This window comes from Schistocerca cancellata, chromosome 4 (assembly GCF_023864275.1).
Source record: "Schistocerca cancellata isolate TAMUIC-IGC-003103 chromosome 4, iqSchCanc2.1, whole genome shotgun sequence".
Lineage (NCBI taxonomy): Eukaryota > Metazoa > Arthropoda > Insecta > Orthoptera > Acrididae > Schistocerca > Schistocerca cancellata.
The window spans coordinates 244,535,322-244,553,155 of record NC_064629.1 but is presented as its reverse complement, the minus strand read 5'-3'; the positions used below and the strand labels follow the sequence as shown (position 1 = coordinate 244,553,155).

At 42.1% G+C, this 17,834-nt stretch overlaps 1 protein-coding gene across 1 annotated transcript in view; it reads right to left on the bottom strand.

Annotated features, from left to right (window-relative positions):
* Nucleotides 1-17,834, bottom strand: part of LOC126184045 (rho GTPase-activating protein 45-like) — a 636,308-nt gene that overhangs the window by 60,571 nt on the left and 557,903 nt on the right. The window lies entirely within an intron of this gene.

Sequence of the window (17,834 nt, the reverse complement as noted above, 5' to 3'; positions counted from 1 at the left end):
ATGAACTTCAGTAGTGATGTCAGTCCTTCTCTATGCATTCACCCTTCAGTTTCACAGATTTTTCCTAATTATGGATAACTTGCTAGCAACGTTGGTTGTAGTAGTCAGAATTTTTGCTGTACAGGAAACGTTTCACCTCTAAAATCGCCAATTTTCCCCCTGGATATACCTGCCATGCAATGGTTTGTTCATCGAAGGTAACTCAAAGAAGTCACTAAATGCTGCGTGAAGAGAATACAAGAGCTGGACTCTTGGGAGGTGAGACAATATTTAATTGCGCCAAGAATCAAGAATCAGTGTCCTTGTACCTGTGTCCAGTGCAGAATTGGCTTGTGTGTTGCCGTGCAGCACAGTTACCATGTAGGAAAACTTTCCGCAACACTTTGTCTTGGCAGCCTTCTGTAAGCTCGTATGCCTCTGTGATGGTTTTCCCCTTAAAAACATAAAATGTTTACACCACAACATCATAGCGTAAAAGAAATACTCAGCATCACCTTCCCTACTGATGGTTTGGGTTGCGATGCCCCATGGTGCAGAAATATATGTAACACATGGATTCAGCTGATTTTCATGAGAGCTGCTCATACGCTCAGCCACCTCCTACCCACGCGTAATGGAGAAATGAACGCTAACAGAATGAATAAAATTGTACATGAAGAGTGAAAAGGGCTGCACACATGCTATAATTTTATAAAGTTACTAATCAGTCTTTATAATCAATCGTTACAAAAAATAGTCACTAAATGAAATTTATCAACTCACTCCTAATGACAAATAAATTAAGTATAACAAAGAGATTTATTTAATTTAATTAACATGTAAATATGAGATTCACTGACCAATGCTGAACCGTTAATTTTTACTTTCAAAATCTTTTCTTAAAGAATTTACTTTATTTACTAGCTATTCACCAAGTACATTAACACATTTAATCACACTAGGTGAGTGTGGAAGTAGTTACCAGGAAGTAACTGATGGAAAATAAATTTACCTTTAACAAATGTCCCTTGATGCAGTTACTCTCATAATTCTTTATATTGTCAAACTAACTAACGAAAAATCGTAAAATATTCCAGTGTAACCCTCGATGAACACTCTTTCTTGTGTTAACAGAGTCTCACAGCATGCAAGAAGCCACTATCCAAGTACAGGTACTTCGAAACTTCAGGAATATATTTCCATCTAACATCAAAACTATTTCAGTCAGCCGGCCGGAGTGGCCGAGCGGTTCTAGGCGCTACAGTCTGGAACCGCGCGACCGCTACGGTTGCAGGTTCGAATCCTATCTCGGGCATGGATGTGTGTGATGTCCTTAGGTTAGTTAGGTTTAAGTAGTTCCAACTTCTAGGGGACTGATGACCTCAGAAGTTAAGTCCCATAGTGCTCAGAGCCATTTGAACCATATTTCAGTTATTCAGCATGGTACAAGTATTGAAAATTGGAGACGACTAGAGTATAATTCTCACTTTACGTAGATACGGCTAGAATAGCGATCTGTTTTTCAGACTCTGTGTTTCTCTGTCAGTTTCTCAGTTTGTGATCTCCTCAAAAGCATTCATCACTGATTAAATACTTACCACATTCCCATAATTGTAATAACAGGGTCTGATATGCCCAACGTCTTTATATCTGTACATAGCTCTCAATCATTCCCTGTCTCCCTCTCCACATTAGCCATACATTAGGTGACAAACTACCTGGTAGCTGCTTGTGGTCCGAAACCACGATACATTCAAGAGGGAAATAAATCGTTTACCCGTATGATTGGAGTAATTTCCTTCTCAGTATATTCCAGTTGCCTTCCTCCTGCTTCCTCCAGCTTCTCTGTGCCATTATAATACCTCTCTCGGCGCAGTGGCTAGTACACTGGACTCTCACTCAGGAGGACGACGGTTCAACCCCGCGTCCGGCTATCCTGACTTTTTTCGTGATTTCCCTAAATCGCTCCAGGCAAATGCTGGGATGGTTGCTTTGAAAGGGCACGGCCGACTTCCTTCCCCGTCATTCTCTAATCCGACGAGCCCGATGACCTCGTTGTCTGGTCTTCTCCCCCAAGGAACCCAAACCCCAATACCTCTCTTAGCTTCTCTCATAATTTGTGTCAAGCTGTTGGGAAGAGCTATGCTTTTATCGACTGTGCTAGATGCAGTCAGGAAGCGTCGATGGAAACTGTCTTGCTACAGTCGATAACAGTGCTCTGATAACATTCTTCAAAGAATAAACTGTCTGAAACAGTCAAATGCGACTAATGTTGCACCCGTGATATTCGGTTCGGCAACTATCGGACCTTGCGCTTTTTTTTATGATTTATTTCAGTCGACAGGAATGGCGGAAAGAAATATAGCAGAAGAAGAATGGGTAGTTTTGAGGGATGAAATAGTGAAGGCAGCAGAGGACCAAGTAGGTAAAAAGACGAGGGCTAGTAGAAATCCTTGGGTAACAGAGGAGATAATGAATTTAATTGATGAAAGGAGAAAATACAAAAATGCTGTAAATGAAGCAGGCAAAAAGGAATACAAACGTTTCAAAACTGAGATCGACAGGAAGTGCAGAATGGCTAAGCAGGGATGGCTAGAGGACAAATGTAAGGATGTAGAGGCTTATCTCACTAGAGGTAAGATAGATACTGCATACAGGAAAATTAAAGAGACCTTTGGAGAAAAGAGAACAACTTGTATGAATATCAAGAGCTCAGATGGAAACCCAGTTCTAAAACACAGAAGGGAAAGCAGAAAGGTGGACCGAGTGTATAGAGGATCTATACAAGGGCAATGTACTTGAGGACAATATTATGGAAATGGAAGAGGATGTAGATGAAGATGAAATGGGAGATATGATACTGCGTGAAGAGTTTGACAGAGCACTGAAAGACCTGAGTCGAAACAAGGCCCCAGGAGTAGACAACATTCCACTAGAACTACTGACGGCCTTGGGAGAGCCAGTCCTGACAAAACTCTACCATCTGGTGAGCAAGATGTATGAGACAGGCGAAATACCCTCAGACTTAAAGAAGAATATAATAATTCCAATCCCAAAGAAAGCAGGTGTTGACAGATGTCAAAATTACCGAACTATCAGTTTAATAAGTCACAGCTGCAAAATACTAACGCGAATTTGTTATAGACGAATGGGAAAACTGGTAGAAGCCGACCTCCGGGAAGATCAGTTTGGATTCCTTAGAAATGTTGGAACACGTGAGGCAATACTGACCCTACGACTTATCTTAGAAAATAGATGAAGGAAAGGCAAACCTACGTTTCTAGCATTTGTAGACTTAGAGAAAACTTTTGACAATGTTGACTGGAATACTCTCTTTCAAATTCCGAAGGTGGCAGGGGTAAAATACAGGGAGCGAAAGGCTATTTACAATTTATACAAAAACCAGAAGGCAGTTATAAGAGTCGAGGGACATGAAAGGGAAGCAGTGGTTGGGAAGGGCGTGAGACAGGGTTGTAGCCTCTCCCCGATGCTATTAAATCTGTATATTAAGCAAGCAGTGAAGGAAACAAACGAAAAGTTGGGAGTAGGTATTAAAATCCATGGAGAAGAAATAAAAACTTTGAGGTTTGCCGATGACATCGTAATTCTGTCAGAGACAGCAAAGGACTTGGAGGAGCAGTTTAACGGAATGGACAGTGTCTTGAAAGGAGGGTATAAGATGAACATCAACAAAAGCAAAACGAGGATAATGGAATGTACTCGAGTTATCTCGGGTGATGCTGAGGGAATTAGATTAGGAAATGAGACACTTAAAGTAGTAAAGGAGTTTTGCTATTTGGGGAGCAAAATAACTGATTATGGTCGAAGTAGAGAGGATATAAAATGTAGACTGGCAACGGCAAGGAAAGCGTTTCTGAAGAAGAGAAATTTGTTAATATCGAGTATAGATTTAAATGTCAGGAAGTCGTTTCTGGAAGTATTTGTATGGAGTGTAGCCATGTATGGAAGTGAAAACATGGATGATAAATAGTTTGGACAAGAAGCGAATAGAAGCTTTCGAATTGTGGTGCTACAGAAGAATGCTGAAGATTAGATGGGTAGATCACATGACTAATGAGGAGGTATTGAATAGAATTGGGGAGAAGAGGAGTTTGTGGCCCAACTTGACTAGAAGAAGGGATCGGTTGGTAGGACATGTTCTGAGGCATCAAGGGATCACCAATTTAGTATTGGAGGGCAATGTGGAGGGTAAAAATCGTAGAGGGAGACCAAGAGCTGAATACAATATGCAGATTCAGAAGGATGTAGGTTGCAGTAGGTACTGTGAGATGAATAAGCTTGCACAGGATAGAGTAGCATAGAGAGCTGCATCAAACCAGTCTCAGGACTGAAGACCACAACAACAACAACAACAACAATTGTTTAGTGCTTATGCACCTCAGTTCAATCCGATAATTCGTGGCCGAAAAGATGAGCCAGCTCACCTATAATAGATGTATTAAATCTTTCAGCAATAACAGAATTCTTATTAAGCCAAAGAGGTACTAACGCAAAATTTCTGTAACATATTTCCAGTTTCACGGAAAACGTAAACTCCGTCCAGAGGCCCTAGTGGGACCATCCGTACGGACTGATCGTCATGTCATCCTCCATCATGGCGTCACTGGATGCAGTATGGAGGAGCGTGGGGTCAGGACACCGGGCCGTTGTCAGTTTTCTTGACCTGGAGCCGCTGAAACCCCGGCCAGTCCTTCCTCCAATGACACATCCTGGTGGTTCCGGGAACCGAACCTGAGACTTAAGAATGGCAGTCAGCCCCACTGACCACTCAGCTACGGAAGCGGACATTTGAAGTTTCACTGGTGACTAAAAAGAAGTGAAGCACCAGAACTGACAGTGGTGATGATGTCATTTACTCGTATTATACAGAAAGCCTTTCTGCAAAAGCAGATAAGATATCGCACTATTCCACGGATCATGACACGCAAGTCACCATAGAAGCTCTAAAATTGCGAATGAATCTTTATTTTATGACTAATAGGCGACAGAAGGTGAATTTAAGCGTGCGATATCGATGGATGGCCGTCAATGTATACGAACAAGAAAGACAGACATACAAAAGTAACATTTGTGGGCAATGTTAATTTCAGATCATTCAAAGTATGTCATGTTTTATATACACTGACGGAGATGAAAAGTTATATACAATAAACAGCTTTACCGAACTGTAGCAAACTCATACTCCAGTATTTATATGCCTGTGAGATATGTTGATTACAATTTCATCCTTGCACAAGAATATTTTCAGTACACAAAGGAGCCAACGCAGCAGCTGATGAATGAGGTGAGTACATCGTCGCTATCAAGTGGGTCTAATGTTACGGGAACTTGTCAGGAGGAGTTTGGAACACAATATTCCCACATAACGTGTTAGTGTTGCTATCGGATTTTGAGAAAGATTGAATGATTGGCCCGAGAGGAACGTGCGAACATCATACTGAGAGCAAAGAAAGACAGCTGCCTCAAAACAAGTGTGGCAGGAAGAATGGGCCGAATTTATTAAAAATATCTTTGGCATGTTTTAAGGAAATAATATATGTGATGCCGCTGAAGCTGGGGATTTGTCCGATACTAATCCTGTAACATAATAAATGAAGAACATTCTTTGAATACCTAAGTGAGCATATAGATAATAACGTAGCATATTTCTACTTTTTGCATAGCACAACACGAACAAACAGTCAAATTTAAAATATGGGTTTGAAGAAACTAGTCACGCCTGGCAGCTGGCCCTCATCATAAGTGAATGCAGTGTAGACGAAAAGGCGCCGCATCATTTGACAACACAATCAACGATTAGTCAGTGGAAGCAATCACAACTTTCAAGTACTTAGGAGTATCTCTCCAGAGCGACCAGATAAGTCTAGTTGGGGGGAAACCATACGCCGAACTAAGAATCATTGAAAGACCGACAGCAAAGTGTAATTTGCCCACGAAGCTGCTCTGCAGTCTAATAGCACACAAACACTCGAAATTTGTTTACACTCAAAACGAATAAAATAATATGACTAAAGAACGATTCCTTTGGATGATATTATTATTAAAATCACAGATGGGAATGGTATGATTCATGCAACAATGTATATCATGATGCTGTTTGTGGTCAGTCTCTGGAGTTCATCTCACAATAAGCGCTTGAGGGTAGGAAAGGAGGGTGCAGGGATGTCTACGAGTAGGGAGATGTCGTTCGACAGGGACGTATTTGACCGCTGAGTGAGAGTTTCTTTGCGTTCTTGGTTTTCATCTGCAGCAATGATACAGTTATGAATCACAAGTGAGAAAAACCCAGTCTAGTCCAATTATGTAGAGTGTAAACTGGACACCGCTGTAAATCAATGAGAATTGAGAACTTCAGAATTGGACGCAGTTTGAATGAGTAACAAAAGAAAAGAAACCTTTAACGTCCCGTCGACGACTATCTCATTAGAGATGTAGCACAAGCTCGAATTGGGCAGGAGAGGGGAAGAAGTCGACCGTATATTTTTCGAAATAATCATCCTAATATTTGCTTTAAGGGATTTAGGGAAACCACAGAGTAAATAACGTTCTGACTATCGGTATTCATTACGTATTAACAATATTACAACATTATAATCTTATTATTTTTCCGTGTAGAACACCAAAGCGTAGATCTATCGTGCACTGAGACCATGTCCGAGCAGTTTTCAGAGAGAAACTGATCTCCAAGTTCCAAATTTCTTCAGAAACTCTGCATTCCTTACACCGAGCGAGGTAGCGCCATCGTTAGCATACTGGACTCGCATTAGCGAGGACTACGATTCAGACACTGTCCGACCATCCTGACTTAGGTCCTCCGTGATATCCTAAACCCCTTACGGCAAGTGTCGGGATGGTTCCTTTCAAAGGCCATGGTCGACTTTCTTATCCATCCTTCTTTCATTAGAGGTTGTACTCCGTCTCTAATTACCTTCATGTTGATGGGACGTTTAACACTAATCTTCATTCCTTTTTCATTTTTGCACTCTTAACAGGAAGGAATACGTCGCAAAAATTAAAATTTATTACTGTTACCTTTTCAGGACGTTCCACAAATATAAGTTTAAGCAACATTCGTCCCTGATTTCTCGTAAGGGGCATAATAAGGAGACTACCAATTTTGAATTCCTTAACTTGTCTAATTTTTCCATGGATATTATTTACGACAGTTTTTGTGTCCGATGTTTAGTAATGCAGGGTGAAAGTATGCAAAATTGTTAAAGTTTAAAAAATAACACCGTGTTTACTTACTCATACGTTTATCATTTTTGTCCTTCGATGGGAGGAAATATTGTATAGTCTGACTGTGTTCGGAATTTTTTCTACAGTTGCTCCTTACATTCGTAGTCTTAAGTATGTGGACTTCGGAAACACTGTCCCAGTTACAACTCATTTCATTTTTCATGTCAGCTACGGAAAAAAAGATAGCCCTTCATATGCCAAGAACTGGCTGCAGGACACAGCAGAGAATTATTTAGCAGTAATAACGCGCTACTTGTGAATGAGCATTTCCATACAATGCAACAAAAGACGAATTAAACTGTGGACAAAGTAATCGCTGTGAAACGCAGATCTTGCCTACATAGGCACCGTACAGCAGTCTGATGTAAAGCCTTTTTCACACAAGCGAATTTCTTGTGTCAGTCAACCACTCGGGTAAAGTGAGTCTACTGCAGCACCTTTAGCGTTTAATTCCTGTAGTAAGACACATTTATGAAGTGATCAGATGGCATTTTTGGCAAGGAGACCCCCATTTGGGATTGTTTGGCCACCTAGTGCGTCGATGATGAAATGATGATTACAATATCACAACACCCAGTCCCCGGGCGGATAAAATCTCCGAGCCGCCCCGGAACAGAACCTGGGACCCATATCTGTATTTACACGTCAGCGCCAAAATTGCATTTGTTGTGAGTGCTGTCTGCTACGCAGTTTGGCGCCAGAATAGTGACAGTGAGGTCCCTGCCATCCTTACGAAAAGTCAAAATAGAGTAAAAGCACGCAGGAACTATGGGTTTATTAGGACACAAAGCAAAATTTATCGTGAGTTTTCTGTACAGAGGTCATATAGTAATTTCTACTGACAGCTAAGAATATAAGTAATAGAGAAAGGGTCATTTAGCTACAAAATAGCAGGTCAGCAACTGGAAGCAGTTAATACCATAAATTATCTGGGAGTACGCATTAGGAGTGATTTAAAATGGAATGATCATATAATGTTGATTGTCGGTAGAGCAGATGCCAGACTGAGATTCATTGGAAGAATCCTAAGGAAATGCAATCCGAAAACAAAGGAAGTAGGTTACAGTACGCTTGTTCGCCTACTGCTTGAATACTGCTCAGCAGTGTGGGATCCGTACCAGATAGGGTTGATACAAGACATAGAGAAGATCCAACGGAGAGCAGCGCGCTTCGTTACAGGATCATTTAGTAATCGCGAAAGCGTTACGGAGATGATAGATAAACTCCAGTGGAAGACTCTGCAGGAGAGACGCTCAGTAGCTCGGTACGGGCTTTTGTCAAAGTTTCGAGAACATACCTTCACCGAAGAGTCAAGCAGTATATTGCTCCCTCCTACGTATATCTCGCGAAGAGACCATGAGGATAAAATCAGAGAGATTAGAGCCCACACAGAGGCATACCGACAATCCTTCTTTCCACGAACAATACGAGACTGGAATAGAAGGGAGAACCGATAGAGGTACTGAAGGTACCCTCCGCCACACACCGTCAGGTGGCTTGCGGAGTATGGATGTAGATGTAGATGTAGAACAGTGAAATTAGAGTTTAGTGTCCTGTCGATAGCGAGATCATTAGAGACGGAGCACAGGCTCAGATGGAGAAAGAATGGGGAAGGAAATCGGCCGTGTCCTTTCCGAAGGAACTCTCACGGCATTTGTTGTGAGCGATTTATGAAAATCACGGCAAATCTAAATGTGGATGGCCGGACAGCTGACCCGTCGTCCTCCCGAATACCGAATACGAGCCCAGTGAGCTCACCATGCGCCATCTCGCTCGTTGAGACAGTGTCGCCACACATTTCAAAACATCAATATTTATTTGCTTCAGAAAATATACATGGCAAAGCCATCTAACAATAGTTAGGGGACAGCACTTTTTGTATTTTACTTTATCCTTTGTGTATTTTTTTCATTTTTAACCTCTAAATAACAAAAAACTATTTCTGCCCTTGAAAAGCGTTGACCTTTTCGCTGTTGAAACCATTTTCATTTTAAAAATTAATATATAAACGTTCTTCTTTCTGCAATATATTTCTTGATACCATGTTGTATACCATAAGTAACATTTTTCTATGACATATTTGGTCTCTCTTGTGGGAGAACACTGATGAGAACAATATAAAGTCACGTGAAATGTTTACACAGAAGCACAAAAACAAATCAAACAACAAAATAAATATTAAGGAGACACAATATTCATTTCTGTAACATGAGTGAGAAAGGAGAGAATTGGTTAACTACTTGACTTAAGCAGACAATGCCTCTGTCCCTTGTTTCTGCGCATACGCAGACTTCAGCATACTCAGGATCTTAGAACTGTACCCTCGGCAGAGTCAGCTAATCCTTGACGTCACCGAAACACATGTGTGTTGACTGATGTATAATTTACACGATAGCATTTGACGCGCGCTCACCTACAGGAACAGATTCGGACAAGAAAGTCGCTCGTGTGATACAGGCAGGACTACGACGAAGGTAGCTGCGTGGAGTCGAGCGCTCCTGGGAAAAGAAGCACACATGTCAGCATTAGACACATGCTTTCTCATGTTTCTACTTTATTTTTCTTCAGTTTTTTCTTTTCTTTCGCTATATTTTTCCTAATCTTTCTGACTGTTTCGTAGAACAACTATCTTTTGATGGAAAATTTATTATTCCCCTTAACCGGTGCCATGCTTTCTGTCGGCATGCCATTACTGTCAGTTGACAGACGAGTTGTGTTGACAGGGCTGACGTAGCGGCACTAATACAATTGGTATAATTAATTACAGTATCGCTATGACTATTATTATTATTATTATAATTGTTATATCACCAGTTCTCTGTCATATATACATAGGAGCAGTCACACAGGAGTGGCATAGTACCACGTGAAATAGTTTTCATGGCATTTGCTATTCATTTAGCTACTCCGAAGATGACCTGCAATTACGAGCAAAGAAGCTGGAACGTAGAGGAAAAGATTTAATCTGAGGATATCTGTAATCCAAGGCGGTGGGCTTAGAATGAAAGCATTTCACTACTAAAATAGTTGTAATACTAAAACTATAGAGGAGGCACGAAATTTTAATTACTTCGGGCATGACGTATGTTACTGCGAGACAACTGATGTTACCAGTAGAAGAAGTATATTTCAATGAACGTGTCGTACACTTAACAGGGCATTAAAGGAAATGCACGGAAATAAATATAAATAAAGTTCTAGAAGTGATGACAATCCAGACTCTGTTAGTCTCAGCTGTATTTAGAAAATAACTACCGAACGAATAACAGCAAATGGAAACATATCTCTCCAATTTGGAGGTGTATCACCTGACGTGAATACGACGTGGGATTGCATCTGGTGTAGGTTTAATCCTTTTGATCCGAATCGCCGAATGAGTATAATTTACAAAAGTATGAGGTTCGAAATCAGTCGTAAATAGTTGCTTAGCTATTTCGAACCAAATTTTCACCTCTAGGTCGTACAGTTCCTTAGTGGGGTATAAAATGACATCAGAACAACGGGGCAGATGGTTTTACGAACAATTTATTTACTATAAGGAATTCTACGCGGGCGTCTTGCTCATCATAATCTGCTTCTGAAGACTCTCTTGGTAGTCTTATGTTATCGACATTCCATAATTTGCCTGGTTAAAAATATATGGTATCTGAAAGCTCCAGATATTGTGGCTTGAACAGTCAATTCGGTGGAAGATATTTGCTCCACTGCAATCAAATGGCTTGCATGCCTATATCCAATAGAAGTGAGCTGGCCACAGTCAGCTGAATAGAAAACGAAAGTCTACGCCAATTAAAAGCAAAAAGTACAGCCAAGAAAATACTGAAATCTATTGTGAAAAAATAGCAACTTTAAGTGATATGTAACAGAATTTTCAGTGCCAAAGTTTATTTTACTCTTGGTGTGTGTGGCTACCTTCGACACTTCGTGTTTATACCGAAAGAAAAACAGTCTACATATAACGGCTAGTTTCTGTAGTTTATTTATCCGCACCAGACGCATTTCGTTCTTTTTCAACAAAGCATCGTCAGTGATGTTTCGGTTCTTCTCAGTGTTTATTATCGATAGGTCCATATCTGTTTCTCTGTAGACAGCTTCCGGCCCATCGTTGTGGTTTTCTTCTCGTGGAGCGGGACGTATGACCTTTGCTGTTTACAGGATGAGAAAATGTTGCGCAAACAGTAATCAAGTTTCTTGCTCTTACGTAGTTAGTAAATCAGTGTTTTTATATTTGGTATTGTGACCACAATACGAATGAATTAAATGTGGTATTATAAACTGACCTTCTGTCCGTCTTCTGACTTTGGATTCTAAAGTCAGAAGCTATTTACTTTCCATATACTCACAACTAATTGGACCTGACCTGTGAGACTATCGAGATTCAAATACAACTCTTCGTACAAAATAGTTGTTAATTCTCATGATACATATCAAGGAATAAGCATCTAAAGTGCCAGGCGTGAAAACCGCAACACTAGGAACGACAGCAAATAACGAAAGTTTACGTGTTATGTGCAGACAATAGAATAGAAATAATATATTATTAAATTTTTAGTTGATGTGGGAGTGCAAAGGTGATAAACTTAGTACACATACCTGCTAACTCTGATAGCAGCAATGGCTTCACCGCAGTTGGGCATGGAGTCGAACTGAGCTTGGATGACAGATCGGGTGCGTCATTCCATGTTGCTTCAATTCTATTCCAACACTCATTAATCGTACTGGCTGGCTTGTAATGGTGCACCAGTCTTTTGGCAACCTTCATGCCTCTGACGAATACCGACACATAATGGTAGACGTTTCTCCTTCTCAGACGGAGCACAACCCGATATCCTCACATACAATCAACATCCAAACGTCATTTGTAAATGAGAAACCATCGGGTGAGAGATATGGAAAATGTGATCCTCAGGGCAACAGTCGAACGCCTTCTGTATTGAAACAGGTCATGATAACACGGAAAATATAACGAATTAATGTTATTTTGCCGAATGTTAACGGCAAGCAACGAAGAAGAGCACAGTCACTGGCCTTAAATCGTCAGAAAAGTAGCGGCTGCTGTCCAGATACAGTCGTGTTGTAATTCCAGTGGTACCCCTTAAAATTACGCCAGGTACTGGGTACGCATGGAAATGACGAATGAAATCTGGCAATGTTCGTTCTCCTCGGAGTTTCCACATACAGATACGTCAATTAGGCCATGTAGTCAGCAGCGGGATTCATCTTAAAAGACGGCATGCTGCCACTCCTTTGCCCAGTGTAGTCGATGCGCTTCTCTTAGCTGCCGCAACAATGGTCGCAATAATGGCAGGCGGTGGTTCTCCAGACGTCGCCGCACTGTCCGTGTGTATTACTAGTTTCGCTGCAAACAAGTCCATTCCCTGACTCGCGGTACGTGACGTGGCAGTACGATCCCGTATTGCCGAGCGAACAATATGTCTGTGTACGCTAGTAGCGAGGCGACTGACATTCTGTATTGTGCTGAATATGGCAAGCTGGAACCCATCGTCCCCATACGTACAAGACAGCCCTGGGATCCCGACCAACTTGAACAGCAATATAGCGGAACGATACGCCGCAGTCTCGATAGGTCACGATAATGGAAGATCTTTCTCCTCCTTAGGCAACGCATAAATTCGAGCTCCTCACAAGAAAAACAGTATTCAAATGCGATTTGTGAATGTCAACTTCATTTACAAAAAGACTGCAAATGTCGTTAGTCCCACCTACTTTGTATGGTTGCGCTGAAGCGCGAATCATTTGCATGTCCAAGCATGTAGTAGATTTCATACCAATATGAAGCATGTTGCGAATCACCTTCGTAGTGTTGCAATTATCATGGACGCAAGTAAATTAATGTTTAAAGCTCTCTAGAGCCAGTAATGTGAGACACTGTTTCAACGAGGGAACGGCCGAAATATTGGTACACATTACTAACCGCTATTCTTACTTAGGAGTTGATGAATAGTACGAAGTGGTAAAATTTCTTGGCTGCATTTGAAGAGTTATATTCCATCAGAAGAGTGCTCGTCAGTGTTTTGTAAGGAATCCACACATATTAGAAAAATATATGTATGTATGTGTACAGGGTGGTCAGAAACAGACTCAAAAGCTTGTAAGGGTGTTGCAGAATACGTTGTACCGAGAAACAATTGTTAAGACAGAAATTCGAAACGTTGCACTATTTCCGAGTTAATCAATATCGATGTTAGCCAATCAGGCCGTTGCGCGTGCAAATTCAAGTGGCCCACCAGATACAATTAGTGTCTGTTGTTCTCATAGCGTAGATGATAGCGCACGAGACTGTTCAGCATTTGGCTCGAGTTCCATCCTTATTACCGTCCCATGTCAAATTTTTGTATCGCTCTCGTCTCTGGTTTTAGGGAATCAAATGAAGACCACGCTCGATGATGCCTTCTCTGGAGGGACCCTTGAACTTGAGCGAGCAACAATCTGATTGGCTTACTTCAATGCCAATTAACTCGGAAAAGGCACAGTGTATCAAAACTTTTTCTTAACAATTATTTCGGAGCACGACCTACCATGCAACATTCTTACAATCTTTTCAGACTTTTTATGGCCGCCGTATATATATATATGTATATAAACTGACGAAAAAAAACACAACATCAAGAAGGAGTTGTGCAACATAAGCGAATGTTGGTAGGCATTTTTCTACATCTGAAAGATGGTGTCAGTAGGGGGGCAACAACGACGCAGCCCCACATTCCATTGTTGCCAGATGTATCCAAGATGGCGGTCGTGACGTCACAGACACACCCCCTGTGATGTCATCCAAGATGGCGCCCATGACGTCACAGACACACCCCCTGTGACGTCATCCAAGATGGCGGCCATGACGTCACAGACACACCCCCAATGACGTCAATCAAGATGGCCGATTATGGTGGGAAGTTTGAATTTTGCCCGGAAGAAGGTCAATTGGGCTACCTCCATTAACCTAACCCCCCCCCCCCCCAGAAAACGGCGGGAAGTTCAAATTCCAACATGATAATGCGTTACACCTAGGAAAATAGCGGGAAAAAGAGACTTGTCTTTATTATTTAACCAATTTCAAGCAGACGTGTCCACCACGAGCTCCAGAGCCCAACTGGCTTAGTTCATATCCTTGCCACCAGAGAGCGCCACCATGATGTTAGATCATTACACGAGTACCGGTATTCAAGATGATGGCACCCAGTGTGTTCACTGCGGGTTCCATAGCCCAACTGACTTGGTTCATATTGTGCCCACCAGAGGGCGCTACCGTGAAGTCGCGTGATGACACAAGATCATCTGCTCTCTCTTGCGCATGCTTTATAACCGGACACACGCCGTGCTACTGGCCCGCGGGCATCACCCTCTGCCACCACCTCCATACACGCACCAGACATAGTCTTCTGTAATATATACTAACTAAAGTAACACCAACATTGTACATCTAAGCTATCAATTACCTAAGTACATAATTTCATTTCAATTTTAATCATATACAGTAATTCAATTTACAATTTCAATGTTCAGTGATCAGATGAGAAGTTCCACATTTTCCCATTATTAGCGCGATGTTCATTCATGACCTAGCACCCCCACCCCTATAATGGTGCACACCTGTTGGCTACTGCATTAGTCACGTCATTCGACTTCATACGGTTAAGAAAGAGGTGTTCACTATACTTTCAACTACCTAGTTTCAACTACGTTTCAAGGACCAGGCCGCCACCTCTTCCTAGGAACCGCCGCTGAGTTTGAATTCTGGGAGTAAAGAAACGTCACTTGGGCTTTCGCTACCAACCTAAGAAAATTGTTGCAAATGAAGCTCACCACCACTAACCTAAGTCTCCAGGACACAACCTCTTTGTAGGGGTTGCTGGCAAAAGGACTCAGCCCACGCTTGGCTGATGGAGAGAGGAAGGAGTGTATTTTATTTATTTTGGCGCAATTTATTTAGCGATGGAGTATACATATCACAGAACACACGCTCTGACATGCCCCACAGCATCTGCAAAGTACTCCTACATAACTTATGTGTAAGGCTCCAAACACACGCTTGCTAATTGTAAACCATCAAAAATAATGCATTGCACAGTCTACAGACATGCAAACCACTCGTAAATAATGCAATATATTTACGTCCAGATAGCCAAACAACTCCTAAATTATCAAAATTCGCCACTGATTCCATAGCCCAACTGACATAGTTCAAATTGATGCCACAAGAGAACGCTGTAGTGACGTCAGATGATGAGGCAAGTACCGTAATCTAAGATGGCGCCATCTAATGGCTTCACCACGAGCTCCAGACCCCAACTGGCTCAGTACATTTCGTCGCCGCCAGAGGACACCACCATGACACCACCTGATGATGCAAGTACAATTATCCATGATGGCAGCAAACGGTGTGTTCTCCAGGAGGTCTATTACTCAGTAACACCAGCAGAGGACGCTGTCATCCGTTTCCTGACATAAACCAAGATGGTTAGGAAACATGGTGACAAGACGACTCAGCCTGCTCTGGGCTGCTGGGGAGAGTAAGGACTGACTGCACTCTATTTAATTTGAAACAACTTATTTAACGACAGACTATATCTATTACACTGATACAAAAGATCCACCCAGATGTGCGTGGGGCCATTTTACACAGCCTACAGATACAGAACCAACTCGTAATTTCAGTAGACAATAGCAAACTGCTCCTAAATAATTCTTCACACTGATTTGTAGACACACTGGGTACTTGTAAACTTTCCAAATAGCGCATAGCACGGCCTACAGTGCCCCTCGCGAAATAATGCAATCAATGCACACCAGCACAGACCACCGCCCCCTGTCCAGTTGAGTTTTTTTATGGGGCTTCCTGTCGTTATTTTGCAAAGATTCCTAAATTGCAATGACAGTTCCCTCAACTTATACGCCCCTAACCTGTTCTTTCTTTCTACAGACGCCACACTCAGTGGTAATAAACTATTTTACACTGATCACATCTAAATATCGGAAAGTTGTCTCTAGGTCATCAAATACATACGATACTAGCAAGAATATTGGAGCGTCAAACTGATCTCCAACCAGGGAATATATCACTGAGTTCCGTCTCGATATAGTAAACATACAATTCATACCCCCCACCATACCAACTCATCCTCTTCACATCAGCGAACCAAAGTCACACTCAGAACTTATGTGCAAAGACAGGCTTGGTTCCCCTTGGCACAAACGCGTTACTGTTACCGCTTTCTTGCTCGCATTTCTACAGACGTCTCCAGACTCGTCGATTACAAGAACACCCATATTTTTGCCATAATATTATACAATTTTCACTGTACTTCTCGATATCAAGCACACACCAGTAGCCTCCCAATCGCTAACACAACACATTGCACAAGATATAGACTGTAAATTATTTCTTCACAAACAACAGTGCATGTATGGAGGTGGCGTCTGAGGGTGTGTGACATAAGTGGTAGGACGCCCGTGGGCCACTGGTGCAGCGTGTGGCTGGTTATAACGCGCGTGTGTGACAGCAGATGATCTTGTGTCATCACGTGACTTCATGGCAGTGCCCTCTGGTGGGCATGATAAGAACTAAGTCAGTTGGGCTATGGAACTCGAGGTGAACACAGTGGGTGCCATCATCTTGAATACTGGTACTTGCATCAGATCAACACATCACGGTGGCACTCTCTGGTGGCGAGGATATCAAATAAGCCAGTTGGGCTCTGGAGCTCGTAGTGGACACATCTGCTTGAAATTTGTTAAATAATAAAGACAAGTCTCTTTTTCCCACCATTTTCCTAGATGTGACGTATTATCATATTGGAATTTGAATTTCCCGCCATTTTCTGGGCGGGGAGGGGGGTTAGGTTAGTGGACGTAGCCCAATGGACCTTCTTCCAGGCAAAATCAAACTTCCCGGCAAAATGAGCCATCTTGATTGGTCACTGGGGGTGTGTCTGTGACGACACGGCTGCCATCTTGGATGACGTCACAGGTGGTGTGTCTGTGACGTCACGGCCGCCATCTTGGATACATATGGCTACAATGGAATGTGGGGCCGCGTCCTTGTTGTCCCCCTACTGGTATTTGTTCGAATTTCGCACCAGTTGCCTAAGAGTGGCGCTAGTAGCGACACTAAGATGATGCAAATCAAGGTTCGCTTTAAATAAACGCTGTAATGATCGTGAGCACTAGCTACCTTTCAGACTGGGCGTGGTGAGCTAATGTTAGTCATGAATGTCTTTAAGGTCACAAAGACGCCATTGTAAACATCTCACTGCGTTTGAACGAGTTTGTGTAGTATTGCTACAAGAAAAACGATGTCCCTTCTGCATTTTTGCAGAAAGACTATGCAGGAATGTAACCACTGTACATGATTACTGGAAATGATGGTCACGAGAATGTACGCTCGCAAGAAGACCGGACGGCCATGTGGCACAACCGAGAGGGAAGACCATCGTTTCGGCGTATGTATCTGGTGCATCGTAATACAGCGGGTGAGCAGCAGTTGGCACTACAATGACAAAACGCAATGTTACAAATCAGATAATTCAAGAACAGCTCCGAGCCAGACGCCCTGTAGTGTGCATTCCACTGATCTCAAA